A 12,397-nucleotide genomic window follows, 5' to 3' on the forward strand; every position below is an offset into this window, starting at 1 on the left:
TGGAGAAGGTGCCTGTTTGATTTGGGGCCTGGTAAAGGGAGGGTCAAGGGAGGCTTGAGTTTTGGGTAAGCCCTTTTGAAGATTGAATAACATCTGGGAAAAACACAGCGTTGTGAAGCTTCTGCCCAGTTCCCAGCGGAGGGTCAGAAGATCCCCAAGCTCCTCCAGGATGAGCATCAGGGCTGTATCTTGGGCGCCCTTATCTGCAAGAGCTTCTCAAAAGGTCTCAACTTTTACCCTGAGAAGTTGTCCTCAAAGAATTTCTGTACCAGAGAGCCAGTTGGAGCAAAGGGACCTATCTGAAGGAGACTCAGGAAGTAACAAGATCTGGGGGTTCAAACTTTCTTTGGAATGAGGCTAAGTAGGAATAAAAATGTATAGACAGACAACTAACTAGTTAACCAACTCAATGTGAATTGACTTACCTGTGTCTGATACACTAGTTAAATCAATGGGGCCAGACAGTCCTGGATTCGAATGTTGCTTCACTCTAATTGGCAGTGCGTTCTTCATCAAGTCACTCAACTTCTCTGAGCCTATGTTCTTGTCTGCACAATGGAAGACGATGTCAACCTTACAGTCCGCCCAGACAACCAGGTGAGAGGCAGCCGAGACCCCCTGAGCTGGGGAGCTCTGCTACTGCCCCAGGCTCTCAGCTTACTTGGCTCCTCCCCTCGTCCTCCAGGTTTTAGAGTAACTGTCACCCCTTCAGAGAGGCTTTCCCTGACCATCCCGTGTAAAGCACAATTTAAATTTTCTGGGGCTGTGGTAATAAATAAGGGTTGTGGGTGCCTTAAAACAATAGCAATGTATTCTCTCATAGTTCTGGAGGCTAGGAGTCTGAAATCAAGGTGTCCACAGGGGCACACTCCCTCTGAAGGCTCTAGGGGAGAATCCTTCCATGCCTTTTCCAGTTTCTGGTGTTTCCCGGGTATCCTCAGTGTCCCTGGGCTGTGGATGCAGCATTCCAGGTACTGCCTTCAGCCCCCTCTGTGGGCGCATCTGTGTCCCTGAATCCCCCTCTGCTTTCTCTTATAAAGGACGAGTCGCTGGATTCAGGGCCCACCCTGATCCAGTATGACCTCACCTTCACCACATCTGCAAAGGTCTTATTTCCATACAAGATCACACTGAGGTTCCAGGTAGGCATGAATTATTTTGGGGGGGGAGGGTACCATTCAACCCAGTGCAAGTCCCATGCCTGCCACTCCCACCCCCAGCTACTTTCCATCATTCCGTCGTGTTTGTTTCCATCCCAGCAGGTGGCACAATGTGTCATTTTCTTGTTTGTTGACTGCTGGCTGCAACCGTTCCCCACCTCCCGGACTTGGAGACCAAGGTCACAGAAGGCTGGAGCTTAATGCGTATTATTTCTGTGACCAGAGTGCTTTGACCAGTGCCTGGCTTATAGCAGGGGCCTCCGGTTCTTGAACGGATATCCAGGTAAATTGGGCAAGCTTCTCAGCCTGGCTAGTCCTTTGCTTTTTCTTTTCCATAATAATAGTCACTGCTTGAGAGGGTTGTGGGAAGGACTAAAGAAATGTGGTGTGGCATTGGGTATAGGGAGTGAGTGACACAGGTGTGGGATGAATTGCATTAGAGAACATCCAGAGATGCTATAGGTAATAGTTGGTGCTCCCCAAATAACAAACGTTTTACTTCTTTTCCCCTCTGTTCTTTTTCTGTGAAGTTTGTACCCTTTTGTTGCAAGTGCAGGTTATACAGAATGCAAAGTTGGGGACAGCAAATGTAATTCTGAAAAATGAGAAAAGGAAAAACAAAACCAGTGATGTCATTTAGAATGCCAATGGGAGTGTCCTCGAAGCAAGTTCACACATTAACCTGCCAACTTATTCTCACCTAATGAATCAGTCCAGGCGGGAATGTTAGTATCTGTTCTAGTTTGCTAGCTGCCGGAATGCGATATACGAGAAGCAGAACAGCTTTTACAAAGGAGAATTTAATAAGTTGCAAGTTTACAGTTCGAAGGCTATGAAAATGTCCAAATTAAAGCAAGGCCATAGAACTGTCTGATCTAAAGCATCCAGGGAAAGATACCTTAGTTCCAGAAGACGATGAAGTTCAGGGTTTCTCTGTCAACTGGAAAGGCACATGGCAAACATGGCGCCACTTGCCAGCTTTCTCACCAGGCTTCTTGTTTCATGAAGCTCCTCTGGGGGCGTTTTCCTTCTCTAAGGGTCTCTGGCTACATGGACTCTTGTGGCTCTAAAACTTTTTTTCCAAAGTGCTTCCCTCTTAAAGGGTTCCAGTAAGCAAACCCCACCATGAACAGGTGGAGACACAGCTCCATGGAAACCATCTAATCCAAAATTACCACCCACAATTGGGTGGGTCACATCTCCATGGATAATCAAAAAACTCCCACCAAGCAATATTGAATGAGGATTAAAGGAAATGGCTCTTCTGGGGTACACAACAGATTCAAACACAGTATCTTTGGACTTGTTGGCATATTCTATCAGAAAAAGAACACTATTCTTTTCCTCCATATGGTTCCATAAGGACATTTTTTCACATAATTACCTTCTTTAACAAATTGACGTTTCTTCTTCAATAAGAACTATGTCACATAGTGGGTTTCTTTTCTTGCCTTGACTGATGAGAAGCTCAAAATTAATTTCAACATTCAGTAATAACATTGGTTCTCGGGTTGCTATCATACTTATTTCTGCATTTTGAAAAGAGACAGGATTTAACTATATAAATGCATTTTTGAAATGTGATTTGCTTACTAAAATCTGGTAGCTTGATTTTCTGGGGTGGATAGGCTATGTTGACACTCGCTCATTTTGCTGTGACACTTGCTGAAAACATCTCTATGACCCTGAACAAGTTTCTCCCTTGGTCTGGTTTGCAGTTTCGTTGGCTATTAAGAGTTCAGACCAAGGGTCCTCCTGGGTACTTATAGCTTGAAAATGCTTTCACTCTTTGAATGATCCTAGGAACAGTTGAAGCCTTCACTTTTCATTCTTCTGTATCTCAATGCATTAAAGCAGGGATTTTTTTCAGACTTTTTTTGTTTTTAAAGTCACACTGTCCTTTGTTCAAAATAAAACCAATGGGGAGTCTAAATACATAAAACCGATCCTAGCAGAGCTCCTGTAGTTGAAGTAAGGGGTGGAATTGTGGATAGGTAGAGCATCCTCACTGCTTTCTCCTCTCCCTTTAGCAGTTCTCAAGGCATATCTGATTTATCTCTGTTCCAGAGAGCACAGTTTGAAACTACAGCATTATAGAATTACTTGAAATAAGCATAATTAAATTCACTTTCTAAAGTCTACCTGTACTAAACTGAACCTGCACTGTAAGCTTTTCAAGGGAAAGCAGTACCTGGCACCTATAAAAGCACAAGAGTCTGCTAAATGAATGGATGAGCTATGCAGTTTATATTTATTTCAGGGATCCAGCTTCTAAAGTCCTTGAAACCCCCCTGCAATCATTCAACATCTTGCAGAGAGACGAAGTCTAGGCTGCTAGGGAACAACGGAGCTTGTGCGTTCATTGCCTTTGTATGGGAATGATTTGTGGCTTCTCAGGTGTAACTGCTGGTGATATAATTAATGTTTCAAAACTGTGCCACTGCAAATTTCATTTCTTCGAGCATTTGGGGATATTTAAACAGTAGCTTGAGTATTAAATTTTTACTTTATGAGAGTTGGGGAAGCAGAGCAGGTGAGTAAAAGGGGGGAGTTTCCCAAAACTTTAGGAGAGAAGGATGGAAAACATTGTTGAGTTTCTGCTAGGTGAACTTGTATTTTTCAATTGAAATATTGTGTTAAAGAAATGTTTAACACAGTATTGTCAGGCTTAAAGAAATGACATGAAAAACAAATCCCACAAAAATCCTGAGTGCCATGAAAATACTGAATAAAGTAGTACAAAATGTTCTGCTTTCAATGATATTTTTCAATAAAGTTGGTGGAGTCTATATGGGTGGCATTTATCCTGAAGGCAGCCCTTCTGAACTGTAGATTAAGGTTTATGGTAACATTTTGATCGTTTTGGTTACAATAGGATAAGAAAATACTCATGTAGCAGAGAGGGTGTGGGTCTTGAATGTGGACTGACCTGGCTTTGAATCCCTCCTCCCCTTTCAGTTTGCTGGGCCTCCTTAGGTAAGTAGCCATCCTCTCTGAGCTGAATTTCCTCAACTTTAAAATCCATAAAGTAATGCCTACATCAGTGGGCTGCTGTGGGGCTTACATGAGATAATCTAAGCGAAAGTTGCTGGTCCAGTGTGGAGGCGCCAGGGCTGAGACTGTGTGTGTAAAGATGTTTTTGTTCCAGAGTTCTATAAGATACAGTTATTCTACTGTGTCAGGCCCAATATTCCAACAGCACTGGAAACTGTGACTGTTTTGTCTTGTTTTCTTTCTATTTTCACGGTTCTGTCTGATTAATGCACATTTTTGGAGAAAGTTTGAAAACTAAACATTGATGTTAATGTGGAAAAAAATCACAGCACCAATAAATTTGGTGGGTTTTTTTTCCATGCATGTAAAAAAATATATGATTTTTCTTTGGTCAATTTCTGTTTCTTCCTCAGAAAACAGATTGATTCATTGAATTTTCTAATGTATTAAAATATGGTTGTATATAGTACACTTTTATTATAATTTATTCAGAATATTATTTTTGTTAGTGCAAGAGTAATACACATTGGGGGATGTAAAGGTAGTTCAGTGGTAAAATTCTCGCCTGCCATGCTAGAGACCCATATTCAATTCCCATCCCATACACTTCCCAAATAAACAAACAGCAAAACAGACAAGCAAACAAACAAATAAAAAACTCCAGCCAAACAAAAATTCAACAAATGGTGCTGAATAAGGGGATACTCACATGGAAAAAGAATGAAATGTGACCCCTGCCATACTGCATACAAAAAAACCAAAAAAAGTAATAACAGGTTCATTGTTAAACATTGAGAAAAAATGAAGGCACAAGAAAATGAAATGAAAATATCACCCATGACCTTATTATACAGAAATAGCCACTGCTGACATTTAGTGATATATACTTCCAGTCTTTTTATTCAACTAGTCTATAGACAAATTTAAATTTGAAAATTTAATTTGGGATCTCCTGGAATGATCAATATTGCAGACAACTTTCTTTTGTTAATATTGCGTTGAAAATGCTATCATATCGTGTTAATATTTTAACAATCGATATATGATAGCAAACTATGATATATCATAGTTTATTTTATTAATTTCCTTTTATTAGATATATGTCAGTATTTTATTATCAAGGTCAGTTTTGCAGTGACCTCTAGTAGTTAAATTTATGCAACATCCATGATGAATTCTTTAAAATGAATTTCTGGAACTGGAATTAACAGGTCAAAGGACAGACACATTTTTAAGTCTTTTGTCAACATGCTTTTCAGTGATGTTGTACCAATTTATAGTTCCATCAGTTGTACACCAACTGTATCTTTTTTTATTTTTTCTTTTTTTCTTTTTTATTAATGGAAAGAAAAAAAAGAAATTAACACAACATTTAGAAATCATACCGTTCTACATATGCACTCAGTAATTCTTAACATCATCACATAGATGCGTGATCATCGTTTCTTAGTACGTTTGCATCGATTTAGAGGAACTAGCAACACAACAGAAAAAGATATAAAATGTTAATATAGAGAAAAGAAATAAAAGTAGTAATAATAGTAAAAAAACAACAACAACAAACAAACAAACAAACAAGCAAACAAAAACAAAAAAACCCTATAGCTCAGATGCAGCTTCATTCAGTGTTTTAACATGATTACTTTACAATTAGGTATTATTGTGCTGTCCATTTTTGAGTTTTTATATCTAGTCCTGTTGCACAGTCTGTATCCCTTCAGCTTCAATTACCCGTTGTCTTACCCTGTTTCTAACTCCTGCTGAACTCTGTTACCAATGACATATTTCAAGTTTATTCTCGAATGTCCGTTCACATCAGTGGGACCATACAGTATTTGTCCTTTAGTTTTTGGCTGGATTCACTCAGCATAATATTCTCTAGGTCCATCCATGTTATTACATGGTTCATAAGTTTATCTTGTCTTAAAGCTGCATAATATTCCATCGTATGTATATACCACAGTTTGTTTAGCCATTCTTCTGTTGATGGACATTTTGGCTGTTTCCATCTCTTTGCAATTGTAAATAACGCTGCTATAAACACTGGTGTGCAAAAGTCCGTTTGTGTCTTTGCCCTTAAGTCCTTTGAGTAGATACCTAGCAATGGTATTGCTGGGTCGTATGGCAATTCTATATTCAGCTTTTTGAGGAACCGCCAAACTGCCTTCCACAGTGGTTGCACCCTTTGACATTCCCACCAACAGTGGATAAGTGTGCCTCTTTCTCCGCATCCTCTCCAGCACTTGTAATTTTCTGTTTTGTTGATAATGGCCATTCTGGTGGGTGTGAGATGATATCTCATTGTGGTTTTGATTTTCATTTCTCTAATGGCCAGGGACATTGAGCATCTCTTCATGTGCCTCTTGGCCATCTGTATTTCCTCTTCTGGTAGGTGTCTATTCAAGTCTTTTTCCCATTTTGTAATTGGGTTGGCTGTCTTTTTGTTGTTGAGTTGAACAATCTCTTTATAAATTCTGGATACTAGACCTTTATCTGATATGTCGTTTCCAAATATTGTCTCCCATTGTGTAGGCTGTCTTTCTACTTTCTTGATGAAGTTCTTTGATGCACAAAAGTGTTTAATTTTGAGGAGCTCACATTTATTTCTTTCTTTCTTCAGTGCTCTTGCTTTAGATTTAAGGTCCATAAAACCGCCTCCACTTGTAAGATTCGTAAGATATCTCCCTACATTTTCCTCTAACTGTTTTATGGTCTTAGACCTAATGTTTAGATCTTTGATCCATTTTGAGTTAATTTTTGTATAAGGTGTGAGATACGGGCCTTCTTTCATTCTTTTACTTATGGATATCCAGTTCTCTAGGCACCATTTATTGAAGAGACTGTTCTGTCCCAGGTGAGTTGGCTTGACTGCCTTATCAAAGATCAAATGTCCATAGATGAGAGGGTCTATATCTGAGCACTCTATTCGATTCCATTGGTTGATATATCTATCTTTATGCCAATACCATGCTGTTTTGACCACTGTGGCTTCATAATATGCCTTAAAGTCCGGCATCGCTAGACTTCCAGCTTCGTTTTTTTGTCCTCAAGATGTTTTTAGCAATTCGGGGCAACCTGCCCTTCCAGATAAATTTGCTTATTGGTTTTTCTAATTCTGAAAAATAAGTTGTTGGGATTTTGATTGGTATTGCATTGAATCTGTAGATGAGTTTAGGTAGGATTGACATCTTAATTATATTTAGTCTTCCAATCCATGAACACGGTATGCCCTTCCATCTATTTAGGTCTTCTGTGATTTCTTTTAGCAGTTTTTTTGTAGTTTTCTTTATATAGGTTTTTTGTCTCTTTGGTTAAATTTATTCCTAGGTATTTTATTCTTTTAGTTGCGATTGTAAATGGGATTCGTTTCTTGATTTCTGCCTCAGCTTGTTCATTACTAGTGTATAGAAAAGCTACAGATTTTTGAATGTTGATCTTGTAGCCTGCTACTTTGCTGTACTCATTTATTAGCTCTAGTAATTTTATTGTGGATTTTTCTGGGTTTTCTACGTATAGTATCATATCGTCTGCAAACAGTGATAGTTTTACTTCTTCCTTTCCAATTTTGATGCCTTGTATTTCTTTTTCTTGCCTAATTGCTCTGGCTAGAACCTCCAACACAATGTTGAATAATAGTGGTGATAGTGGACATCCTTGTCTTGTTCCTGATCTTAGGGGGAAAGTTTTCAATTTTTCCCCATTGAGGATGATATTAGCTGTGGGTTTTTCATATATTCCCTCTATCATTTTAAGGAAGTTCCCTTGTATTCCTATCTTTTGAAGTGTTTTCAGCAGGAAAGGATGTTGAATCTTGTCAAATGCCTTCTCTGCATCAATTGAGATGATCATGTGATTTTTCTGCTTTGATTTGTTGATATGGTGTATTACATTAATTGATTTTCTTATGTTGAACCATCCTTGCATACCTGGGATGAATCCTACTTGGTCATGATGTATAATTCTTTTAATGTGTTGTTGGATACGATTTGCTAGAATTTTATTGAGGATTTTTGCATCTGTATTCATTAGAGAGATTGGTCTATAGTTTTCTTTTTTTGTAATATCTTTGCCTGGTTTTGGTATGAGGGTGATGTTGGCTTCATAGAATGAATTAGGTAGTTTTCACTCCACTTCAATTATGTTGAAGAGTTTGAGGAGAGTTGGTACTAATTCTTTCTGGAATGTTTGATAGAATTCACATGTGAAGCCGTCTGGTCCTGGACTTTTCTTTTTAGGGAGCTTTTGAATAACTAATTCAATCTCTTTACTTGTGATTGGTTTGTTGAGGTCATCTATTTCTTCTTGAGTCAAAGTTGGTTGTTCATGTCTTTCCAGGAACCTGTCCATTTCATCTAAATTGTTGTATTTATTAGCGTAAAGTTGTTCATAGTATCCTGTTATTACCTCCTTTATTTCTGTGAGGTCAGTAGTTATGTCTCCTCTTCCATTTCTGATCTTATTTATTTGCATCCTCTCTCTTCTTCTTTTTGTCAATCTTGCCAAGGGCCCATCAATCTTGTTGATTTTCTCATAGAACCAACTTCTGGTCTTATTGATTTTCTCTATTGTTTTCATGTTTTCAATTTCATTTATTTCTGCTCTAATCTTTGTTATTTCTTTCCTTTTGCTTGCTTTGGGATTAGTTTGCTGTTCTTTTTCCAGTTCTTCCAAGTGGACAGTTAATTCCTGCATTTTTGCCTTTTCTTATTTTCTGATAAAGGCATTTAGGGCAATAAATTTCCCTCTTAGCACTGCCTGTGCTGCGTCCCATAAGTTTTGATATGTTGTGTCTTCATTTTCATTCGCCTCTAGGTATTTACTAATTTCTCTTGCAATTTCTTCTTTGACCCACTTGTTGTTTAAGAGTGTGTTGTTGAGCCTCCATGTATTTATGAATTTTCTGGCACTCCGCCTATTATTGATTTCCAACTTCATTCCTTTATGATCCGAGAAAGTGTTGTGTATGGTTTCAATCTTTTTAAATTTGTTAAGACTTGCTTTGTGACCCAGCATATGGTCTATCTTTGAGAATGATCCATGAGCACTTGAAAAAAAGGTGTATCCTGCTGTTGTGGGATGTAATGTCCTATAAATGTCTGTTAAGTCAAGCTCATTTATAGTAATATTCAGATTCTCTATTTCTTTATTGATCCTCTGTCTAGATGTTCTGTCCATTGATGAGAGTGGTGAATTGAAGTCTCCAACTATTATGGTATATGTGTCTATTTCCCTTTTCAGTGTTTGCAGTGTATTCCTCACGTATTGTGGGGCATTCTGGTTCGGTGTGTAAATATTTATGATTGTTATGTCTTCTTGTTTAATTGTTCCTTTTAATAGTATATAGTGTCCTTCTTTGTCTCTTTTAACTGTTTTACATTTGAAGTCTAATTTGTTGGATATTAGTATAGCCACTCCTGCTCTTTTCTGGTTGTTATTTGCATGAAATATCTTTTCCCAACCTTTCACTTTCAACCTATATTTATCTTTGGGTCTAAGATGTGTTTCCTGTAGACAGCATATAGAAGGATCCTGTTTTTTAATCCATTCTGCCAGTCTATGTCTTTTGATTGGGGAATTCAGTCCATTAACATTTAGAGTTATTACTGTTTGGATAATATTTTCCTCTACCATTTTACCTTTTGTATTATATATATCATATCTGACTTTCCTTCTTTCTACACTTTTCTCCATGCCTCTCTCTTCTGTTTTTTTGTATCTGACTCTAGTGCTTCCTTTAGTATTTCTTGCAGAGCTGGTCTCTTGGTCACAAATTCTCTCAGTGACTTTTTGTCTGAGAATGTTTTAATTTCTCCCTCATTTTTGAAGGACAATTTTGCTGGATATAGGAGTCTTGGCTGGCAGTTTTTCTCTTTTAGTAACTTAAATATATCATCCCACTGTCTTCTAGCTTCCATGGTTTCTGCTGAGAAATCTACACATAGTCTTATTGGGTTTCCCTTGTATGTGATGGATTGCTTCTCTCTCGCTGCTTTCAAGATCCTCTCTTTCTCTTTGACCTCTGACATTCTAACTAGTAAGTGTCTTGGGGAACGCCTATTTGTGTCTAATCTCTTTGGGGTGCACTGCACTTCTTGGATCTGTAATTTTAGGTCTTTCATAAGAGTTGGGAAATTTTCAGTGATAATTTCTTCCATTAGTTTTTCTCCTCCTTTTCCCTTCTCTTCTCCTTATGGGACACCCACAACACGTATATTTGTACGGTTCACATTGTCCTTGAGTTCCCTGATACCTTGTTCAAATTTTTCCATTCTTTTCCGGATAGTTTCTGTTTCTTTTTGGAATTCAGATGTTTCATCCTCCAAATCACTAATTCTATCTTCTGTCTCTTTAAATCTGTCATTGTAGGTATCCATTGTTTTTTCCATCTTTTCTACTTTATCCTTCACTTCCATGAGTTCTGTGATTTGTTTTTTCAGTTTTTCTATTTCTTCTTTATGTTCAGCCCATGTCTTCTTCATGTCCTCCCTCAATTTATCGATTTCGTTTTTGAAGAGGTTTTCCATTTCTGTTCGTATATTCAGCATTAGTTGTTTCAGCTCCTGTATCTCATTTGAACTATTGGTTTGTTCATTTGACTGGGCCATATGTTCAATTTTCTGAGCGTGATCTGTTATCTTCTGCTGGCGTCTGGGCATTTAGTCAGATTTCCCTGGGTGTTGGACTCCACAGGTTGAAAGATTTTTCTGTGCAATCTCTGGGTTCTGATTTTCTTATCCTGCCCAGTAGGTGGCACTCGTGGCACACGTTTGTCTACGGGTTCCACCAGTGAAAGTTGCTGTGGGTCCTTTCTGGAAAATTCTCGCCGTAGGGGAGGTTCGGCAGCCGAAGCGTCTTGGAAGAGTGCCAGCCGGCCTGGGGTTCCGAATGCGGGGAGGGTTGCCGGCGGCCGCAGCACGGGAGAGTGTCCGGCCGAATTAGCTAGTCGGCCCGGGGTGCCAAGCGTGGCGGGAGGGCGCCAGCTGTTGCAGCCTGGGAGAGTGCACTGTTCCCAGCCGGACTGGGGAGTCACGTGTTTGGAAGGGATCCCCCGGTCACTGTTCTCCGCAGTCTGGGGATTTCCGACCCAACTCTCTCAGTTGGTCCGGGGGGCCTCCCGTGGTGGGGGCACCAGCCGCCGCGGCCTAAGGGGACCGCCTGCCCAGTTCTACCAGCTGGCCTGGGAAGGTGGAAGGGAGGGACTCTGGCCGATTGCCGTCCCACCCAGGAAAGCCCGTGCCCCTCGATGATCTCACCGGAGCTGGTTCTCCCAGACAGTCAGCCGTTCCAGGATGGGGTACGCCGTCCCTCTGATCTCCCTCGTGGCTCCGGGAGCTGCTCTGTATTATCTCCACTCCCCCAGTAGCTGTTCTGGAGGAGGAAAGGTGAGGGTGGCAAGGCTGTCGAGGCTGGTGGTGGAGGAGCCGGTGAAGGCGGAAGAGGGGAGAGGAGGATGGGAAGAGGGGAGAGGAGGGCGGGCGGGTCCGCTGCTGCGGGGCGTGGGCGCCGCGTGGCAGGCCGGCGGACAAAAGAGGGGAGAGGAGGGCGGGCGGGTCCCCACCAACTGTATCTTTACAATTATTGTATTGGCAATATCATGAGAAAGAGAAACGCTTTGCCAATTTGATGGGCAAAAAAGTTATACCTTATTTATACCTTATTTTAATTTCCATTTTTGATTAGTAGTGTATTTCTTCTAATTTGAGCTACCTGTCCGAATCTTCTACATATTTTTTCTTTTTTAGACTAATGTGTTGTGGTAAAACCAACATACAGAAAGTGAATAAAGTGTGTTAATTAAGAATACAGTTTAATGAGTTTTAGCAATTTTCTACATCTGCATAAAAAACATCTGGATCAAGTAGAAAACATTTCCAACACTCTGGAATAAAGTAGAACCTTTTTTTGGTCTGTTTGTCTATCCTTGGCTAAGGTCATATTCAAAAGCATCATATATCTAGAAATGAATCTAGCAAAAAGTATACAGGACCTCTACCCTGAATACTGCAACTAATTATTGAAGGATATTAGAGAAAGTCTAAGTAGATAGAAAAATGTACTTTGTTCATGGATTGGAAGACTCTATACTGTAAAGATGTGAGTTTGCCCCAATTTAATCTATAGATTCAGTGGCATCCCCCACAAATTCCAACAGGCTTCTTTTTTGGGGGTGGGGACAGTCAACCAGCTAATACACAAATATATACAGAAGTCCACTTATTATATAAGACATATATATTAATGTA

This window comes from Tamandua tetradactyla, chromosome 13, assembly GCF_023851605.1.
Source record: "Tamandua tetradactyla isolate mTamTet1 chromosome 13, mTamTet1.pri, whole genome shotgun sequence".
Taxonomy (NCBI): Eukaryota; Metazoa; Chordata; class Mammalia; order Pilosa; family Myrmecophagidae; genus Tamandua; species Tamandua tetradactyla.